The sequence below is a fragment of the Mixophyes fleayi genome, chromosome 12 (genome assembly GCF_038048845.1).
Source record: "Mixophyes fleayi isolate aMixFle1 chromosome 12, aMixFle1.hap1, whole genome shotgun sequence".
NCBI classification, from domain to species: domain Eukaryota; kingdom Metazoa; phylum Chordata; class Amphibia; order Anura; family Limnodynastidae; genus Mixophyes; species Mixophyes fleayi.
The window spans coordinates 60018720-60041236 of NC_134413.1; the positions used below are offsets into that span (position 1 = coordinate 60018720).

Consider the following 22517-nt stretch of genomic DNA (forward strand, 5'->3'; position numbering starts at 1 on the left):
TTCTCTCATCGCTACCACACAGAGCCGCTACTATACCTGTGACTCATCAGCTGCTTCCACAAGTTACCTCCGCTGCTCTCAGTCTCTGGCCGTGTTGAACTATCGCTGCTCCAGTACTTCCATTACCATCTCTAGAGTACTTCAAAGTGACAGCCTCTATTCTCTCGTTGTTATACTGCAGAGCACCTATTCTCCTAGTGACTCATTGGCTGCTGACCATCAGCCTATATTATTGTTGTGTCTGTATCTATACCATTTGTCTGTGGACTCCATCATCTCCACCTGGCTCCCCCACATCCTTCTGCTGTACACTCACTCACGGGACCGCGACCTCCAGGTTTGGTGCAGCTAAGACCATACCTCCTTGCGGGGGTTCCTGGTGAAAACCACCTGCCTGTTAGACTCCACGCCAGTGGGTGGGCCTTGCCATGTTCAGCAGAGCCTAGGGATCGATTTCCTGTAAGCCAACCGTGACATTGTGTGTGCAAAGCATGGTATGTGTTGAAATTCACCAAGTCGTAATGCACACACAATGTTGGCTCCGTTATCAGCAATGAGTAATCCTGAGGAGAGTCTTAGCGTGGTGAGCCATTTTGCTATCACAATCCTGAGTTTTTCCCACAAGATTTTTTTTTTTGTGAAACCAGCGATACAGAGTAGCTGGTCTGTGAATGACCTGGCATTGAGTGCTAGGTCTAATATGCAGTAAGGATGAGGAGGATGGTGAAGCTACCGGCGCTGCTGCTGATGGCGATAAACCTACCCAGTAGGCTGTCATGGTCATATAGTATTTATTTTGACCAGGACTATCCACATATCCGTAGTTAAGTGGACTGTCGGTACAGTGGCATTTTCTAAGGACTGAATTACTTTTGCTTAGCCTCACAGTGCAGCTGAGGAATTGATGTTCTGGAGAAATTGAATTGAGATGGAATTTGAGAGAGTGGACACATGACCTCAACTAATCGTCTACAACTTGATGCATTGATGGTGGAAATTGGGTGCACATCCAATGCTACCATAGCTGTCATGGCTTTACTGATCTGCTGTGCAACAGAATGCGGACTGTCATACTTGTTTTCCTCTTGCAAATGCTTGCTTCATAGACAATTGTGTAAAATGCTTACTCGTCTTGCTCCCCTACTGTTTAGATTTCTCCTGCTCAGCAGCAGCTGTAGCATGGAAGGATGTATTGGCAATAATGGATTCATTAGAGGAGTTATTTGGATTTTCGATAATTGGATGCTGGACTATGAACTAATAATGAGGAGGAGGATGAAGTTGTTGACACCAGCGAGGATTGCAAGTATCTATCCATTCGGCTGGTAGATGATGCTGAGCTGCTTGCTACTATACACAATTTGCTACGTTTGGGAACTCAATTTGAATGAACTCGCTGTAAATGACGTAACAGGGTGGAGGTGCCTAGATGATCACCGTCCTTACCTCTACTTATTTTGGCTTGACAAAGGCTACAGAGGCCTGACAAATGTTAGCTGGCTTTGGATGAAAATATTTCCAAACACAAGATGTGTTTTTTCTGTTTTATGCTCTGGCATGATAATGTGCTCATCATGGGCATCTGCTGGTGGTAACACTGGTGGCTGACTACTTCAACACAATCATCATCATCCTCCTCATTATCTCATCCATGTACAACACATTCATTTTCAGATACACATTTATCCCCCTCATCCTCTTGCACATTTGCAACTTCCATAGTTTCTAAGGGTAAATTATCATCAACACTAATACTACTACTACCCATCCTCACATTTCCAAATTGTTGAGGAGTTTTGAAAGGAGGCTACTCTATTATTACAGTGTCTGAATATGAAACCTCAGACTTGCATATAGCACTCATGGATACCCTCCTTAGGCTCTCCGTAGGACTCTGTGAGTGCCCAAGTTTCTCTTCAACTTTAGTGTTATCTTCAAGCACTGATTTGGAGGTGTCAGTAACAGATGTACACTCTGAGCGTCAAGGTGGTGCATGTTGGGCACTCTGTTTTGGGATTTGTTTTCTAGTTTGTTTATCAGTACCATCAGTAGCAGGACCCCTACTAGCAAAAGGTGAACATATTCTGAGCCTTGTCTTGCCCCTGCGGTGGTGTATGGGATGTTAGCTATTTTCCTCTTTTTGGACAAATTACCATATTCACCAGAAAATTCCCTCTTAAACCTCCTCCTTACATCAAGAGCTGATGTTTTTTGAGACTGAATTTGACAAATAGTGTTTGGATTTTGAGGATGCTTTCATCAATTTTCTTCTCGCATTACCCTTTCTACTAGGTGCTGAAGCTCTAGGACTGATTTGTCACCACTCCATCGGTAGACACTCGCTGTCTCTGGGGAAATGGTGAGTTTACATTGCTAAGGAGACTGATACCCAGAGTCCCACCAAGGTGTTGGAGAGATGGCCAAGCAGCTGCACACAGGAAGACATATAGACCCACCTATCGGATCAGAGCCCCTGGCCCACTTTGGATTGTCAACTGTGGACTTTGTTGCCTAGAGTTTATGCCTGTGAGGACTCTGATTTGGGGAGTAACCTGCTGGGGACCTTTTTTTTTTACCAACACTGGTGAACTTACTGAAACTTGTTTATATTTGGTGGAGGAAGACGTTTCTCCTTGGGAAAGACGTTTCTCCTTGGGGAGCACTGTTGCACTTTGTGTGTATACTTTGTTTAAATAAAGAGGTTATTATTTCTTCCTTGCTTCCTTACCTGTGTGATCCGTGAACCTAGAGGGCCAGGTAGCTCGAATACTACGGTTCCAACGCCGGTGTCCTCACAAGTTGTATAGAATATTTCACTGCTGACAGGGGGCCAAAGTAGTGTCATGTCCGTCTTTAGTCCGGACATACCGCTCCTTACCTGTTAAGGCAAGCTTCTTAAGGCTTGGCTACCGCTACAAATCTTCAGCCTTCACCTGTCTTGCCCAAGTCACACATCAGGGTTTTAGCCGCACTTACCACATCCACCGCTGTCATATCACGGCTACCCAGGTCCCTTTGGTCGCCTGTAGCATTCCTGTCCATCACATCTTCATTTCAAAACAAACACATACTGTTTGTTCTGCTGCATGGGCATGGCCATCTTTGATGCAGTCAGATGATCATTCCTGACCCACCAGATTCAGCAGCTGTGATCACATAAACTGTGCAGCCAATAGTTGTTTGGAACACACTATTTAAACCTGCTGCTGAGATCTGTTCATTGCCAGAACAACACACTTCTCTCCTGAGGATAGTTCTTGGCTCCAACTTCCAGTTGTTTCTGCACTGGTCCTGATTATCCTGCGTTTACAAAGTAATCATCTTCTGTGAACGTCCTGCACTACTAACTAAACATCTCTTTACAATTATAACAAAAAATGATATACTGAATATACCTGCGCAGATCCACACAGATGCTGCCCTCCGCTGACCAACACACAACCCAACAAATGTGCTAGAATACAATAATGTGATAAAAACAAATTGCAAACAGAGATTGTGCTTCTGATAGAACAAATTTGTAGAAACAATTTGCACTTAAATGTGGATTATGTAGATGGAAGTTCATTTCTCACGTTCAAACACATCTGAATATCCGATTCGCAGAAATTTCTCCAAAATTGAATGTGAAAGAAGGAAAAACAAAATATCATAGCGTAACCAGTGCTAAAAAAAGAGATAACTTTCATATAAATACTCCCATTGCCATAAGTGCCTGTGAACAACAAAAATGTTTCACCACGTAATCCTCTGGTAACCCCTTAGGGGATTCAATTATATTCAATCAGTGGAGAATCAGCGCGGTATATTGCTATGATGTATTGCACTTGTAGAATCTTGCAAACAGCAAAGTAAAACAAATATATAACTCAGGCTCTCGATCGTTCTCAGTAGAGATGAGCGGGCTCGGATTGCGCTAATCCGAGCCCACCTGAACAGTGCGGATCCGACGGGATCCGAGCACTGTTCGGGTATTTCCGGCGGGCAAAAAAAATGAAACCGAGGCTATGACGTCCAAGTCTCGCGTCGGATCTCGCGAGGCTCGGATTGCACAAATTCCCCGCTTGCGGCCGCCATCTTCAGTCGGGCTCAGATCAGGGAAGAGGGAGGTCGTAGTTTGTAGTGGTGCTCCTGTGTCCTGTCACTCTGTCCTGCTTAATCCAGTGGTTACTTTGTCCTGTGCTCTTTCCTGCTGATCAGTCCAGTGGTGCTTTGTCCAGTGCTCTGTCCTGCTGAGTCCAGTGGTGCTGTGTCCTGTGCTCTGTCCTGCTAAGCCCATTGTTATTAAAAAATTATTAAAAAATTATACAAAAAAAAAATTATAAAAAAATTATACAAAATTAATTAAAAAAATAAATAAAAAAATTATACAAAAATAATTAAAAAAATAAATAAAAAAATTATACAAAAAGTATAAAAAAAATTCTCCTGCAATATATAAATACGTTCACTGTTCCTGCAGTCCAGAAATATTAGTACTGCAATATTTTACTACGTTCACTGTTTCTACAGTCCAAAAATATTAGTACTGCAATATATAAATACGTTCACTGTTCCTGCAGTCCAGAAATATTATTACTGCAATATTTTACTACGTTCACTGTTCCTGCAGTCCAGAAATATTAATACTGCAATATATAAATACGTTCACTGTTCCTGCAGTCAAGAAATATTAGTACTGCAATATTACACTACGTTTACTGTTCCTGCAGTCCAGAAATATTAGTACTGCAATATATAAATACGTTCACTGTTCCTGCAGTCCAGAAATATTAGTACCAGAGATTAAACTACGTTCACTGTTCCTGCAGTCCAGAAATATTAGTACCAGAGATTAAACTACGTTCACTGTTCCTGCAGTCCAGAAATATTAGTACCAGAGATTAAACTACATTCACTGTTCCTGCAGTCCAGAAATATTAGTACCACAGATTAAACTACGTTCACTGTTCCTGCAGTCCAGAAATATTAGTACCAGAGATTAAACTACGTTCACTGTTCCTGATTGGTTTGTTAAAGTGCGAATGTCCTATTTCAACAACATCATCCCAAGGACAATTCCATCTTGCACCTCTAGCAAACTCTTGCAAACTGCCATCCTGTCTGCCACTGCAGTGCCACTCCTAGATGGGCCACGTGTTTGTGTCGCCCACTTGTGTCGCTTAGCTTAGACATCCAGCTACCTCGGTGCAACCTTTTGGACTTAAAACAATATTGTGAGGTGTGAGGTGTTCAGAATAGACTGGAAATTAGTGGAAATGAATGTTATTGAGGTTAATAATAGTGTAGGAGTGAAAAAAAACCAAAAATATGGATTTTAGCACTTTTTATGCTTACTTTAAAAAAAAAAATCAGAACCCAAAACCCAAAATCAGAACCAAAACCTTTAGTGGGGTGTTTTAGCAAAACCAATCAGAACCCAAAACCTCAAGCTAATCAGAACCCAAAACCCCAAAAGTGGCCTGTGCACACCCCTAGTTCTCAGCACATAAGGTATAATATGCATGGGAGATAAATGATGTTCATAGTGTAAAACCTTCACAGACATTTATTTATAAATAAAATAACATGTATAAAATAATATGGAGAATATCCAAATAAAACGAACAGTCCTGGTATGACAAACACACGACAGTCCAGTGTAGATAGTAAAGGTGGACTCTTACCCAGCCTCCGTAATAATCAGGTATATAATAGAAACAACATATCTCAAGATGTAAAGTGAGATCGCCGGCTTTTGTTCTGTATAACCATCCGAACAGAGAAGGTAGAAAGCAGTCCACACGCCAGCTCATTCCATAGCCACACCCCCTTGCCGACGGAGACTAACAAACAAACACTTCCTAATAAGTAGCTCTGCGACCAATCACAGTTGCTTTAATTGGCCGCACCTAAAAATGATGAATGAAATATCCATTCATTCTTACTGCATGCAATATTATAATGATGCATCTCAATTACAAACGATACACAATGTTATAAATAAGAATGATTGTGTCAGATCCATATTTAATCCTTTCCTATACCATGTAAGCATTAAAACACGTTTCCTCAAATATATGGAAGTGTTTGTTTGTTAGTCTCCCTAAGCCATGACAAAGATGGTTATATCGAAACACAACGGAAAGGGGGTGTGGCTACGTCAAGAGCTGGTGTGGTGACTGCTTTCTACCTTCTGTCCGTGTCTGTCTGGACATGGACTTTTTTTTTTATTCAAAACATTTATTAGTGTGTTCTTAACGTCCACTGTACAGAACAGACATTTTTACAGTTGCTCCTGATTACAAACACATGTTTTAGCATGCATACTCAGCAGTCATAACTAGTATTCGAGACTTAGACTAGACCTCTAGCTGGAGCAAGCGATACGACAGAAAAACCACCCTACTACCGTGTGCGCCCGAGTTTGACTTGGACATGGCTGCACGAGAACGCCCTTACTGTGCATTGTCTACGTGCGTCCACCATTCCCTCCCCAAAATTATAGCCTGTAGTAAATGTCATTTGTGCTCAAAGCTGACTTGGACGTAGCTGCATTCTGTTGCGTATCGTCCGGTTCTGAACATGCGCAGCGTGATTTTTACGGATGATACACACAAAACTGGCAGATACGTTCCTTAATGACTCAGGCTCAGAAACTCCATACCAATAGTGCCATGGTTGAAATTGAGCCCATGGCTCAAGTGATGTGACACAGCAAAGTGGTCCACTGTACGACCAATTATTATATTACTTTTCTTATCTGTTAGAAGCTTTGTGATAATCTTTACCCAGTTAGTAGTAGCTGCGGTGCCATATTCAGATTAATAAATATTTTAATGGCTCAAATTCATTGGCAAGGGGTCTGACACTAGAAAATATTGTTTCTAGTGTCATCATGCCCAATACTGCTGTTTCTAGCGTTTTCTACCGTAGCAGTAGCATTCCATTTGTGTTCTAGTTTTTGGGAATGTATCATTTTTGCATACTCTGGGTAAACACATTTGGGAAGCCAGTAGCAAATGCACGTCAAATGCATTTGAATTTGAAATGTGTTTTTATTAGTGTTAGAAATGTAAATGCAATGCCAGTGTGTATGTGGCTTAAAGAGGGGACCATCATAACAAAAATATAATGATTAAAAAAAATCTAATAATTCTAAAACCAAAATACATTGCAAAGGCCAGTTATACATATTTTACACATCTTAAACATTTTATTTTTGACATTCCCTTAAAACTACTGTTCAGCTTCATAATGGTGGTTCCTTACTAGCAACGTGGAACTAACTAACTTACAGTAGCACATGGCAACCAGACATTTCCTTTATCTAACATGCACTAGAACGATGAAAACTGATTGCTATGAGATACTATATATCTGCATATTCTTAGCAAAAATCATTTTCTGTTTAATGCTTTTGCATAATGTATATTCAATGAGTATAAAAAAACATGTATCCAGTATAATGCAACGTTTACTGGTATAGATAAATTCATATTTTACGACTGCTGGTACAAAATCTTCTCAAAGCGCCGAGAAATCGTCTCATTCTTTTGGTCGTAAAATGGTACCAATAAAACAAGTACTGTTCCGTATTAAGCTCCACGGAGGTTCTGTTCTGTGTATTGCGTACTAAGTCGCAAGGCATACTGGGAACCGTAGTTCTCTCCTCATAGCACTTTAATAGTCTAAAACTACAAAGCCCAGAAGCTTCAGCTCTCTTTTCCCATGCCCTGACTCAGAGAACAGCTAGCTAGTCACTGGCAGAGATTACGTCCGCTTCCCCAACCTTCCTGCTTATCCCACCTTCTGGGTGCAGAGATCTGAAGACCCCTTGATGTATTGCTGAGCCGCACAAATTAATAAAACAGGTAGAGGGTATTGGGATTAAGAGGCTGACGTTTGTAGAATTTAGATGGTTCGTGTGATTCATGTTATAATGGGAGCTGATGTAGAATTAAATACATTGTACTACATATGGTGGAAACAATGGATTGCTGTTGTAGGATCACCGCTCGAGGGGGTTGGAAGAAATGTAAAACTGCAGGTGTGGGAGAGATATTGGCATTTAAGTGCATAATTTAAAGTGGGGTGTTTCACATTGCAAATAGGAGGCAGGTGCTAGACAGAAATACAATGTTTATGTAGTGTTGGTTTATTGGGAAATGTAGAAAAGGCAAGATAGAGAGTGTATATCCAGTAGTAAAAGCAGAGTAGGTGAGAGGTGCAGAATAGATGAATTCCAGGATAGGCGGTATTGGTGAGCAGGGACGGTAGAATGCAAAAAAGATGAAGGGGCACATTTATCATTAATCGGCAAAAGTGAGAAATAGTTATCAATCCTTATCACAAGGATAAGGATTGAACTATTTCTCACATTTATTAAAAAGGTAACACAGAAACAGCAGTTCCGAAAAACTGGTGTTTCTGTGATAGAAAAAAATCACACTTACCCCCCTCTTCGGATGCGCTGTCTCGGGATCTCCTCTTCGTTCCTCTTCTTCCTTCAAGTGCGCATGTGCAGTGCACATGCGCACAAAGTCCCCACTCTGTCTCTGCAGAGGGAGCGCGCTGAGTGACAGGGAGGGATCATGTGATCCCTCCACACATGCGCGGTACAGCTCTGCTCTTCGTAGCAGAGCTGACAGCAGTGGATGTCTTCAATTCGGATGATGTACGCCAGTACATTATCAAGACAAGTTTTTTTTCGGGACTTGTTAGATTGCGGCCAGAGCAGTCACCATTCTGTTGAATGGTGACTGCTCGCAAAAATGATCAGGAGTGCAAAGCAGCAGATATCCATGATATCTGCTGCGATGCACCTTTAATAAATTTGCGGAAGGCACATCGGGACTTTAATTCCACGGTAAGTGCACTACCGTGATTTGTTAAATATGCCCCGAAGGGAGGTGGGAAGAAATGCTGAATAGGTGAGTCGAGGATTGAGCAGGAATGTGAAATGAGTGATATTGATGATTGAGCAGCATAGGTTAGGGTTGAAGACAGATTGGGTATATGGGGAGAACAGAAAAGCAATTGTTTATAAAACGGGGTGTGGACTTGGAAGAACAGGTATACGGGCCTGAGCAGGGCCGGACTAGGACTAAAAATCAGCCCTGGCATTTAAAGCACACAGGCCCACCTCTGTTGATTAGCAGGAAAAAAAATGTGTGCCGCAGCGCAGTGGCAGTGCCGCCAAAGGTGTAGCTACATTATGTTGGGGGCGTGGTCAAAATGGTGCGTTGATACATACATTATAATAAAACATTACATTTATCAGACCCTCCCCATCCACATTACGCCACCCCCCCAGATACATTATGACACCCCCAGCCCACTGTACTTATCTATGCTTCTGATGCTGCTGACATTCCTGTAGAGTGAGCAGGGAAGCTCTTGGTCTCATGAGATTAATAAATCTCGTGAGACTTAGAGCTCCTCGGCTTGCTCTGCAGGCTGTGCCCTGTCCGGGACGGAGCACAGATCCTCCTGCTGACCAACTGGATTAAGGCTCGGGGGGCCCGGGCACTTAAGTCAGGGGGGCTCCTATGATGTAATTTGGCTATTAGACAAATTTTTGACAAATACAAAGGCAATACTGTGTGCACTACTGTTAGGTGCACACCGTTCTGCCTTAACAAGCAGTACAGTGTGAAGCAGGACATATCTCCCAACTGTCCTTGTAGTCAGACCAAATCCTCACTAAGTGGGACAGTCACCCACCAAATTCAGAACAGTTGGCAGACTGTCCTGGTCTCTCCTACCTGTCTTGTCATGGTCACCACTTGTGGCTGCTGGTGTCTTTAGATCAGTTGCTGCTTGTCTGGATCCTGGAATGTTGGATGCCCTATTTGGAGAAAAAAATGAGCAGTTGAAATTTAGCCCTGGTTTTAAATCAATATAGCATCCATGTTTTAAAATTAGGCCTCACTGCAGCCACAACATTAAAATACTAGTATTCACATTTGATAAATACATCTATTTCCCTCCAACTAGCCCTGACATTAAATAGTATTCCCATTTAATAAATAAAACTATTTCCCTCTCTCCAAAGCACCCCAGCATTAAATTAAAAATGCAATAACCCCATCTGAAATTGATAGGCCCCACTATTAAATTGCCCCCACCATCACCCCACAAATTGAATAGCACCCAATAATTAGCCCCCACCTGCAATTCCCTATTAGATTAACAGCCTACCTCCCATATTATATTAAGAGCTACCCATACACACATTATTGTCATACACCGGCCCTCACACACACACACACATTATGGTCATACGCCGGCCCACACACACATACTATAGTTATATTGTTACACACATACACACTATAATCATACCCTGTCACACACACACATACTATAGTTATACTGTTACACACATACACACTATAATCATAAAGGTCATTCTTTGGATATTTTTTTGGGGGGTTATTTTTTGGGTTATTTGTATTCATTGTCATTCAGAGCTTGATTTATATATTTTTTAACTTTGTCGATCCCTTTTTTTTGGCGCCTGTCAGTAAATTCTGTGTTATTTTTTGTTACACTATAATCATACCCTGTCACACAAATAGCTCCCCTGTCACACAAATAGCTCCCCTGTCACACATATAGGTCCCCTGTCACACATATAGATCCCCTGTCACTCATATAGATACCCTGTCACTTATATAGATCCCCTGTCACACATATAGATCCCCTGTCACACATATAGATCCCCTGTCACACATATAGATCCCCTGTCACACAAATAGCTCCCCTGTCACTCATATAGATCCCCTGTCACGCAAATAGCTCCCCTGTCACACATATATATATCCCCAGTCACACATATAGATCCCCTGTCACTCATATAGATCCCCTGTCACACAAATAGCTCCCCTGTCACACATATAGATCCCCTGTCACACATATAGATCCCCTGTCACTCATATAGATCCCCTGTCACTCATATAGATCCCCTGTCACACAAATAGCTCCCCTGTCACACAAATAGCTCCCCTGTCACACATATAGATCCCCTGTCACACATATAGATCCCCTATCACACAAATAGCTCCCCTGTCACACATATAGATCCCCTGTCACTCATATAGATCCCCTGTGCACATATAGCTCCCCTGTCACACATATATATATCCCCTGTCACATATATAGATCCCCTGTCACTCATATAGATCCCCTGTCACACATATAGATCCCCTGTCACTCATATAGCTCCCCTGTCACTTATATAGATCCCCTGTCACACATATAGATCCCCTGTCACTCATATAGCTCCCCTATCACTCATATAGATCCCCTGTCACTCATATAGATCCCCTGTCACACATATAGCTCCCCTGTCACTTATATAGCTCCCCTGTCACACAAATAGCTCCCCTGTCACACAAATAGCTCCCCTGTCACACAAATAGCTCCCCTGTCACTCATATAGCTCCCCTGTCACGCAAATAGCTCCCCTGTCACACATATATATATCCCCAGTCACACATATAGATCCCCTGTCACTCATATAGATCCCCTGTCACACAAATAGCTCCCCTGTCACACATATAGATCCCCTGTCACACATATAGATCCCCTGTCACTCATATAGCTCCCCTGTCACACAAATAGCTCCCCTGTCACACAAATAGCTCCCCTGTCACACATATAGATCCCCTGTCACTCATATAGATCCCCTGTCACACAAATAGCTCCCCTGTCACACATATAGATCCCCTGTCACTCATATAGATCCCCTGTACACATATAGCTCCCCTGTCACACATATATATATCCCCTGTCACACATATAGATCCCCTGTCACTCATATAGATCCCCTGTCACACATATAGATCCCCTGTCACTCATATAGCTCCCCTGTCACTTATATAGATCCCCTGTCACACATATAGATCCCCTGTCACTCATATAGCTCCCCTGTCACTTATATAGATCCCCTGTCACTCATATAGATCCCCTGTCACTCATATAGATCCCCTGTCACACATATAGCTCCCCTGTCACTTATATAGATCCCCTGTCACACATATAGATCCCCTGTCACACAAACTAACCCCCCCCCTCTTACCTTGTGCCCTCCACGGCGCGCTGTGTAGTCTCTCCTAACACATGGTGCTCGTCCCATGTGACATCTCCAGAGCCATTCATAGAAGAGAGGGGAGGAGTGGAGGCGCGGCCACACCAGGAAGTAAGTGTAGTGCCGACCCCACCGCTCAGCACACAGACTGTCATGCCGAATTTTGGCATGACAGTCTGTGTGCTGAGCGATGGGGCCGGCCAGCTAGTAACCGGCCCATCTGACCATCGGCCCTTCTGGCATTTGCCAGAAGTGCCAGATGGCCAGTCCGGCCCTGGGCCTGAGTCATCAAGGAGAGCAAAGCATAAAAAAGGAGTAACATTTGCACCTGGGCAAAACCATGTTGTATTGGAGGGGGAGGTAAATTTAAAATGTGGGGACAGATTTATAGTTGGGGTAGGACATGTCCTGGATGAGCTTTAAATTTCGGTGTTATAACAAGCTAGCAAGTATTTGTGTGCTATATGAAAAAACAGCAAGTATTTAACTTATGTGCAAAATAATAAACTAATTTTCACCCCTGTATTGTAACATGGTTTGTCCTAGAGAACATTTACTCCTTTTTTGCCTTAATGACTCAGGCCCGTAGTCTTTGAGGGGAGTAGCAAGAATGCATTATTTTGCAGCTGCCCTATCAATACAGACCTGTAAAATCCAGAATAACCAGGTGGAGCAGACTTTTTTTGGAATTAATAATTCAGATCATGTGGCAATGCAGGGATGTAGAATAGTTGACAGTACTACCAATGGGAACAGAAAAAAAGAGTGCTTTCGAGAATGTAGGAAGGGGTAAACATGATATCTAAGATATCCTGAGGGTACAATAAACAAGAACAAAGTGAAAATAAAGTATAGTAACGTAGAAGGAACACACACTTTTCATGACAATTTTTTTATTGAATACAACAATTGTAACCCAGTGACTGACCTATGATTTGGGCAAGACAGCAGGTAGTTTATAAATTCTGGTTATCAGCTAAAATGTTATATGCTGTTGGTGATAAATTATTTTAGTTAAGTGTAACAACTATATATACTTTCATTAAAAAATGCATGCATATAGAGAAAAAGGTTCTCTGTACAGATTGACATATACCTATGTTGTACAGAACATAATAGTTATTTTCTTGTTTTTATGAAATCAGTGGAGTTTATCGATGCATGACACTTCTACTTTGATACCTCCCAACATTTGAGTAGGTGGCCTTGGGACAAGGGGTGTGACCACATCACAATGGAGGGGTGTTATCTCCTCCCCTCTGTCGAATCTATATCAGATTGTCCACCTGTAAGTGTCAGTTTATCAGTTATGAGCTCATCAGCTGGAGAGAATTAAATACACTACATGGTTTGCGTGTGCAATTAGCTCTGCTTTATTAGTTACAAGTCCATATCTATATAGCAAAAATCACGTATTACAGAAAACTACGCCCCAAAAGGTTTTAACCACTCATGCTCCCTTTACACAGATGTTACTACATTCTCTCATTTTCACACAGGAATTCTCCCCAGGGGGAGTTGGCTTATCTCCTGTCTGCTATGTCCAAGGTCATAAGCACAGTCTCCTGCAAACAATGAATTACTCCTACAAACCAGCTGCATCTAATCTGTCGTTAAGCTATAACAAAACAAAAAGACAGTTGTCAGCGCTTATCCTTCACACTGCATATCTGTGAAATAATACCTCATGTTTTCATTTTGCTAGACACACATATTTTGATCAAAAGAGTTAAGCCTGCATCCCAACGTCAAGGGCACCTCATTATATGCAGGTCCTACACCAGGGGCGGATCTAGAAAACTATTGTACCCGGGGCGATTTAGTCCCCGCCCCCTTTTTAACATCTAAGGCTGCCGGTGGCTGCACAGTATGTGCAGGTCCGTTCGGCGGTGACAGGCAGGGAGAGTGTGCTGTCCGGCCGCTCTGAAACACAATCAGAGCGGCCGGGCAGCACACTGTCCCTGCCTGTCACCGCCGAACGGACCTGCACATACTGTGCTGCCGTCGGTAGCAAGTCTCTGCTGGGGGGGCGATTGCTCCGATCGCCCCCTTCCTGGATCCGCCACTGTCCTACACTGACCTATATGCTTTAAACGCCACTGAAATGCAGTTAAAATCAGATGCACTCACCTCCCAGGTACAGGGGTTTACATCTAGCAAGGGCTGGCTTGTGAGCCACACCCAAATGTGCCTTAAATAGGCTTAATGGACAGCTGCTATGACAAAAAGGCAATATTTTGAAACAAAACCAGAAAAAAAAACAAGCCCGCTCTTGGTATATCCCACATTATATATGGTACCAGCTGCTTGGCAATAATCTGTCTTTAAGCTATAACAGAACAAAATGGCTATAAGGCAACAAGATGGCATCAGCTTAGCATAATCACATTTCTCATTTCCCATCTTTTTATTCATTATTTACAGCCGTTAAAACAGATGTGGTAACTTTAATTTTTCTGGAAGAGAAACACTTGGCTTTACTACACTTGCTAATAAGCCACATCATCAGTTTTAGTAGTATATATAATAATAATAATGATTAGTAACAGTCCTTGAAGTACAACATGTATAAAACCTGATAACCATCCTCCTATACCCTTGAACCAATCGGCCAAGTACAGCCATGAAAACTATCCTTCTAGATAAGCATCTCCAGTGTACTCCTTTAAAAAATTTATATTTCATGTCTTAATTTTTTGTGTTTATCCAACATTTTCTCTGGATCATCTGCGTCACTAGTTAAAATTGTGCAACCCTGGGCTTCAATTTAAATATTTAGGGTCAGTCAGTACCCTCCAGACTAAGCTGTCAGGTAGTCCAATATTAACCTATTGTCTTGTGTAAATGTAAAGTGTTGGGCCACAATACTCACAAATACATTTCTGTATTGGGTGTAAACCCCTAGTCATGGGTTGCTCTTTTCTTTATTTGGTTGGGTTAAACTTTCATATTAGAATTTTTCTCATTATTTATAATGATCTCTACAATACTATAGGCATGAGTCTGGTTCTTCCAGACCTAGCTTTCCTTTCTAGACTAGTACACATCCACAGCCTACAGCAAAGGAACATAACATGCAATCAATATTCCTTCTTCTAATATCAATGAACACCACTCACTGGTCTCCCTTGGACCTTTAAAAAAACTTGTAAAATATATTGTGCTCAGACTTCCCTTGTTTGAAGATCTTGCAGTGGGATGCGTATATTCAGGTGTCATTTCCCTGTACTTCCTCTGCCATGGGAGTCGTCAATAAGACCTGGAAAGGACTCTTGTATCTGGGTTCAAGACTTTTCCTGACAAGCTTTTTCACGACCACCCAGTCCCCTGGTTGCAGTTTATGGGTACCTGCATCAAAATTAGGGCCTGGAATGGAAGAGATCACTTGACCATGTATTTAAGTTAGTTGTTTCTATAATAAAGCAACATAGTTCAACAAATCACCATGTACATGCTGTAGTTACTATGGAAAATAACAGCCTGTTCTGTGTGCTGTGCCAAACAGTATTTAATTTGGTGCTAAACCTGTGTCTTTCCTAGCAGTGTTTCTTACTGAGATCCATGGCAGGCCTGTTTCAGCCATTATTTTCTGCATTTTCAATTTGAGCACCATTAGGGCGCTCCACACATCCCGATCTTTTGGGGCTGTAAGGGGTGTGAAGGGCAGATATGATTCCCATGTCTTTTACTGAATTCCTGGAATCCTTGCCCCGTAAAGTGTGTCCCTCTGTCACTTGCAATGACCTCTGGTACCCCATATCAGCAGATTACCTCACTCGTAACTTTCTTGGCTACTGCTTTAGCATTTGCTTTCCTATACAGCCATGTCTCCAGCCAGTGACTAAAGAAGTCGACACAGACTAGCACATTCTCAAAGCCTGAGCATTTGGGAAGTTGTATAAAGTCTATCTGTATCTTCTTATAGGGATATTATTATAATTATCGTTTATTTGTTAGGCGCCACAAGGTATCCGCAGCGCCGTACATGGTACAAACAGTAGACTATACAGGGTAAAACAATACAGAACAATAAACACAAAGTACCAGAACTTCAGAAACTCCAGGCAGGCAAATACTGTAAAGACGGAGCGGAAGAACAGGTCTGGAGACAGGAGGGGAGAGGGCCCTGCTCATACGAGCTTACATCCTAAGGGAGGGTAGACAAAATCAGGCACAAGAGGGAGCCAGTGAAGCAAAGGGGAGAGAAAAAGGAGCCAGTGAGAAACAGAAGAGGTGAGAGGTTAAGTGGATGGTTGGTAGGCCTTAAGGAACAGGTGAGTTTTAAGTGCCCGCTTGAAGGAGCACAGATTGGGTGAGAGACGGATGGAGCGAGGGAGGTCGTTCCAGTGAAGGGGGGCAGCTCGGGAGAAGTCTTGTATTCTAGAGTGGGAAGAAGTAATCAGAGTGGAGGAGAGGCGGCAATCATTGGCTGAGCGCAGGGAGCGGGCGGGAGTGTGGATAGAGAGGGGGTTAGAGATATAAGGGGCAGTAGACTGGGAGAGAGCCTTGTAGGTGGTGGTGAGGAGTTTGAAAAGGATTCTGTAGGGGACGGGGAGCCAGTGTAAGGCAAGACAGAGAGGGGAGGCAGAGGAGGAGCGGCGTGTGAGGAAGATGAGTCTCGCAGCCGCATTAAGTATAGAGCGGAGGGGGGCAAGGTGGGAGCAGGGGAGGCCAGTAAGAAAGAGATTGCAGTAGTCGAGGCGGGAGATGATGAGAGCATGGATGACAGTTTTGTTGGCATCTTGAGAGAGGAAAGGACGGATGCGGGCAATGTTACGGAGTTGGAAGCGACAGGCTTGGGCAAGGGATTGAATGTGGGGGGCAAAAGAGAGAGAGGAGTCAAGAGTGACTCCTAGGCAGCGGAGTTGGGTGACAGAGGAGATAGTAGAGTTGTTAACAGTTATAGAGAGGTCATAGTGGGAAGGGCGTCTGGGTGGGGGAAAGACAATGAGTTCAGTTTTGGAGATGTTAATTTTAAGAAAGCGTGAAGACATCCAGGAGGAGATGGCTGAGAGGCAGTCAGTTACACGAGAGGAGGGAGGAGGAAAGATCAGGAGAAGAGAAGTAGAGTATCGTCAGCATATAGGTGATACTGAAGACCGAACGAAGAGATGAGAGCTCCAAGAGAGGAAGTATAGAGCGAAAAGAGTAAAGGGCCAAGAACAAAGCCCTGAGGGACTCCAACAGGGAGAGGGGAGGGGGTGGAGGAAGAACCAGACGTGGATACAGAGAAGGAGCGGTTAGCAAGGTATGAGGAGAACCAGGCATGAACAGAGCCAGAGAGGCCGAGAGACAGAAGAGTATGCAGCAGGAGGGGGTGGTCCACGGTGTCGAAGGCCGCGGAGAGGTCGAGGAGGATGAGTATGGAGTAGTGACCCTTGGATTTTGCAAGTCCCGGATACTGTGTCTGGGGTATGGTTTTCCATAGGACAGACTTACCCGGGTTATTCTATGCACAGATTAGGCATCCTGCCACTAGCGCCTGTGCTGCTTGGACAAACCCTGGTGCTATCCATAACCTGTTGGTGAGTACAACCATAGCATCTTTCCCCAGATGCACTTTCCCGTGTGCTATATTGGCCATAATGGGATAAAGTGCTTTTGGCAGACACAAATGCTGACCTTTACACCACTCTCCTTGCACTTCTCGTGCTCCATGTCTTGCCCAAGTCTTTTTCTCATTCTCTGTTGCTTGTCTCTGCATAAGTTGGAGTGTGGTACGGTCAAATTTGGGGTCAGGGGGTCACCATGTAAATAGACTCCCTTTGGGGTACCGGGGCTATAGCGGCTTCTCGTGCGGCCTGGTCTACCAGTCTATTTCCCTTAGCTTCGGGGGTAGTGTCTCTGTGTGTGTCTTCATCTTCATCACTCAGTTTGGAGGGCAGCTGGAATGCGGTGAACAGTGCCCTGGTATGTTCCGCATGTTGACTGGTTTGCTTGCTGAACCCATAAGTCCCTACTTTTCCATATAGGGCCATAATCATGCGCAATTCCAAACGCATAACTTGAATCAGTGTAAATGTTTACTTTTTGTCCTTTTGCATATATGCATGCAAATTTCAGGGCCTTTAATTCAGCTTCTTGTGCTGACATGTGACTTGGTAGAGTCTGTTGAATCACTATTTCTGTGTGTGTGGTTACAGCACACCCTGTATAAGAAACACCATCTATGTAGTAGCGTAAGATGTCTGCATGTGGTAGCGGTGTATCTTGAATGTCAGATAGAACCAAAGATCCTTGTCTCATTAGTTCTACACAATCATATTCAGAAAAATGTTGTGTTTGCATTTTTTCTTCCTGTTCAAGCTGGGATGGGATTCCCCCAAATCCCTAGGGGAACCCTGATATATACAGGTACTTCTCCCATCTTTTGAAACTTGCTGCAGTAAGGCAGCAGGATTCAACATTGTGCACCAATTAAGTGTAACGTTACAGGGAGTTAGCAGTGCTACTTCATATTTAGTAAGTCTGGCTGCTGAGAAGTGTATGGCATGTGGCACCATTAGGGTTACTGTGTGCCCTAGCACAATATCTGTACTTTTTACAAACACCATGGCCGCTGCAGCCACTGCTTGTATGACTGGGTCTAATTGTGCAGAGTAGTATGCAAGTGACCTTAGCTTGCAACCATGTATTTGTGTCAGTACTCCTTGTGCGTGTGCACTTACTTTATAACAAACTAATGTGAAAGGCTTGTCATAATCTGGCAAAGTCAGTGCTAGCGCTGAAGTTACTTCAGCTTAAAATTGGTCAAACATTTGGCTCAATGATCAGTTTCCCCGGCGCGGGAAGGTGAGAGGGAAGGAGGGAGGGAACCAACCAACATATAACTGAAAAGCAATGATGGTATTCACCAGGTAGGCCAGCCGGCGTACCTGTGTTTATTGAGAATACAATGTCTGGTATAAATATATCAATAAACACTATTACAAATAGTGTACACATGCAGATGGAAGGTAAATAAACGCAAAATCTTGAGAAGACAGAGTCTTAAACCAACAGTAAATCTCCTGTTGTTAAAGTCATACAATTTTGATCATGCACATGAGAGAAAGGAATCTACCTCGTTGGTAGTGATGCAAAGCAGCTGTTGTATAATATGCAGGAAATAAATCCTCTGTTCCATAGAGCTTCTTTGCTGAGGTGTATAAATAAAACCAAGGAAAAATGCAAACAAAAATAATAGACACGGAGACCTTGTAAAGTCCCGTGCAAAAAACATTTGGCTCTGCTCAGAGGAGAGTATAAATGGCTTGCTATCATCCAGAAGTGCTATTGCAGGAGCACAGATAATGGCTCTTAATGTCTTATGGCTTTTTTCATTTATGTACAAACATTGAATTCCCATCAATGCATTACCATATCCATGATACAAAGAGGTATTTACAGTATATGATGATTATAGCATAGTAAATAAGGGCAGTGAATGTCTTTACAACACTGATTGACTCAAAACTATTATGAGTATAAAAAATAAAAACCTTTTGTTATCTTCCATAATTTGAAATTACATTGCATTACTTTCTTTCATATAAAATGTGGTTAAAAAAAAAAGCAAAAACAAACCCAAACACTATTTCATATTCAACTATGTTAATCCATTTCTCCTTTTCTCTTTAAAAACATACCTTCTGACCTTCTACGACATACAGAAAAACCACCTAGTTCATGCATTTGCTATGCGAATACCCCATAAACTCTAATATCTCTTTCCAAAACAAGGTAATCATTACTCAGCAGAGTCTACGTTCTTTAAAATTCTTCATTAGTTTAGTTTATATTTATGTTTGTTGCGGCTGTAGACCAAAACATATTGCAAACTTCTATTCATTGGAAGTTGGATCAATGCAATCTGGATTGCCTAAAGGGTCTTTGTAGCTGGAGATCTTCTGTGTGTTAGGAACCCCAGCAGCCAGCACCACAAGACCCGGAGTCTACTCCGAAAGTCTGGTTTTCACTGTTGCCCCTAGTGGTGGGGACAGACTTGGCTGCAGACAAACGGAGGGTCGTGAGATGTGTACTGGCTGTGGAGAACCCAGGAACGGAGAGTAATGGCAGACCGTGTTTCCAGAGAACGGGCCGAGGTCAGGGGTCACTAGCAGAAAAGAATAGTCAAACACGCCAAAGGGTCAGGGTCACGAGCAGGTCAGAAGAATCCGTGGTACAGGCCAAAAGATCAGGGACACATGCAAGACGGCAAAATCCAGTAACAGGCAAGGGGTCATGCACGGGTAGTCAAAAATCCAAGGCAATACACCAGCTGAGGCACAGGAGCAGGCTAGGCACAGGATCACTGAGCTATAACCAGCAGGAAGGCTAAGCCCTCCCTGCCTAATAAACAAGCACTGGCCAATAGAAGCACCCGTGTAATCAGCCCTAGAGGCTGTCATAATTAATTTCATGTGCTAAATAGCGCGCGCGCCCGGCTGGACCTAATGCCAGGACGCGGTGCGGTCTTCATAGCGATGGCCGGGACGCAGGAAAGAGGGTCACGGCAGCTGGGCACCGCCGCGGCTCGTGACACTGTGAAGAAAAAAAACTTTTGCATAGAGATTAACATTTATTCACTAGGAATTACAGTAACCATCATGCTTGTCAGTATCAGTACACCATTATCAGGTAACCAGTAAACATTTTTGTGCAGTGAACAGCTGCTAAAAGCTTAACTGTGACGCTATGCATTTCATGCCATGATTTCCTGAAAGGGGCAGTCCCTAATCTCACAAACAGGGAATGGCAAAGTAATGAGACCTGGGCGTTCAAAGCCACTCCTTTGTCATCATCACCTAGTACAGCCCCCTTGAATAACACGAATATGTTTTCCGGGTTTACAAACATTCAATCTGTAATCTTGGTTCCAGGCATTCAGCCATTTGAAAGCAACACTGCTCCTCTCATAAATCAGAGTACTCTTGTTAGACACCTCACATTGTGTCTGTAAATCACTCAACATTTTATCAACAAAATCTCCCGTGACCAAATATTCACACATATTTCCAGATTCTGTGATTTCCATGTTGAAAGTAAAAATATATATTCATTTAAGCAAGTCTCCCTCACAGACATCATTTTCTTTCAGCCCTTTCTTTATGGGCATAACAAACCCTCCTGATTTCTGAGAACGTTCATCAGCGCCATTTTAACACAGATAAAAACAGCTTATAATATATCTGCATGTAAAAGCTCACTCCCACAATTCTCAAATTCAGAAACAAAATTATTTTGTTCAAATACAGAAACGGCTTGTTGGACCCCAGCCAGCTTTCTTCTGACACTAGTAATAATGTACATTATTTACAGTCTTGTCCGTCCACTGAATCATGCAGTGACGGACCAAACATTTCTACACTTGTTTTGCACCTCTTCAAAAGCTTACCATTATAAATGTACAACTTTTTCAACCTTGAAACATGTCTCTTTTAAAACAGTAAAGACAGACAAACGTATCTCCCTCACAACTCACATACAGAGAAGAAAAAATTAACTGTTATCTTCCAGCCTACTGATGTGGAACTACAAGTCCCTGTCACTCGCTGGGGTATCGGGCAGGTCACCCGACCCCCGGCAATCTTGCCTCTCTCCAGCGCTCTGCTTCGTCCCGGGCGCCGCCATCTTGGATTCGGCAGACCCGCGATTCATAAAACCTATGGCTGCCTTCTCATTGGACAGGCAATTGTGGCTCCAATTACAAAAGGCACCTCCTCTATACACTCAGTGCCTGTTCCTCAGTTGCCTTTTGGTGCCTAGATGTGGCTGCTCTCTATCCTGTCTAACTTGTCTGCAGAGCTGACGCTCCAACTAATACTTGCAGACCCATCCTATTGTCTACAGAGCTGACATTCCTTCAACTGTTCCAGTATTTCTTTTACCCTTCATCACTATTGACTGTCCCTTGTCTCCTGATTTCCCCAAAGGGTCTCGCTCAGTACTCTAGCAGGGGCCGCGACCTGCGAGCAGACTCAGCTAAGACCATACTGCTTTGTGGCGGTTCCTGATGAACACCGTCTACTCGTTAGACTCCGCACCCTGTTAGAGTTGCGCTAAACTGTACGATCCCTGGGATTCGCATTGTAAAGACCTGCTATCGCTTGAGACCGTGACTGTAGGAACAGGCCAAACTTTTCTTTACCATGTCGGATCCCAATGTGGAACTCTCGGCGAAAGACATGTTGCAGCATTTGCTCAGCCGAGTGGAGCAACAGGACGTGATTCAGCAGCAGCTTCTACAAGGATTTCAAAGCCTCGCTGCCCGCTTTGATTCTTTTCAAGTACCTCCGGTTGTCCAGGCAGCATATTCTCCGGAACCTGTCGCAGCTTTTCCCTACAATTCTACTTTGCGTATTCCCACTCCTTCTAAGTTCGATGGGGACCCCAAATTATGCTGGGGTTTCCTCAATCAATGTTCAATACAGTTTGAACACCAGCCACAGAACTTTCCCACTCA

The 22517-nt window shown here is 43.1% G+C and overlaps 1 protein-coding gene across 3 annotated transcripts in view; it reads left to right on the forward strand.

Annotated features, from left to right (window-relative positions):
• The first annotated feature begins 7715 nt into the window (after nt 1-7715).
• Nucleotides 7716-22517, forward strand: part of LOC142109019 (uncharacterized) — a 64518-nt gene continuing 49716 nt past the window's right edge. For all 3 annotated transcript variants that reach the window (XM_075193009.1, XM_075193010.1, XM_075193011.1), the window contains exon 1: nt 7716-7853. The gene's annotated coding sequence lies outside the window, so the exon portion shown is untranslated. The remainder of the gene's footprint in view (nt 7854-22517) is intronic.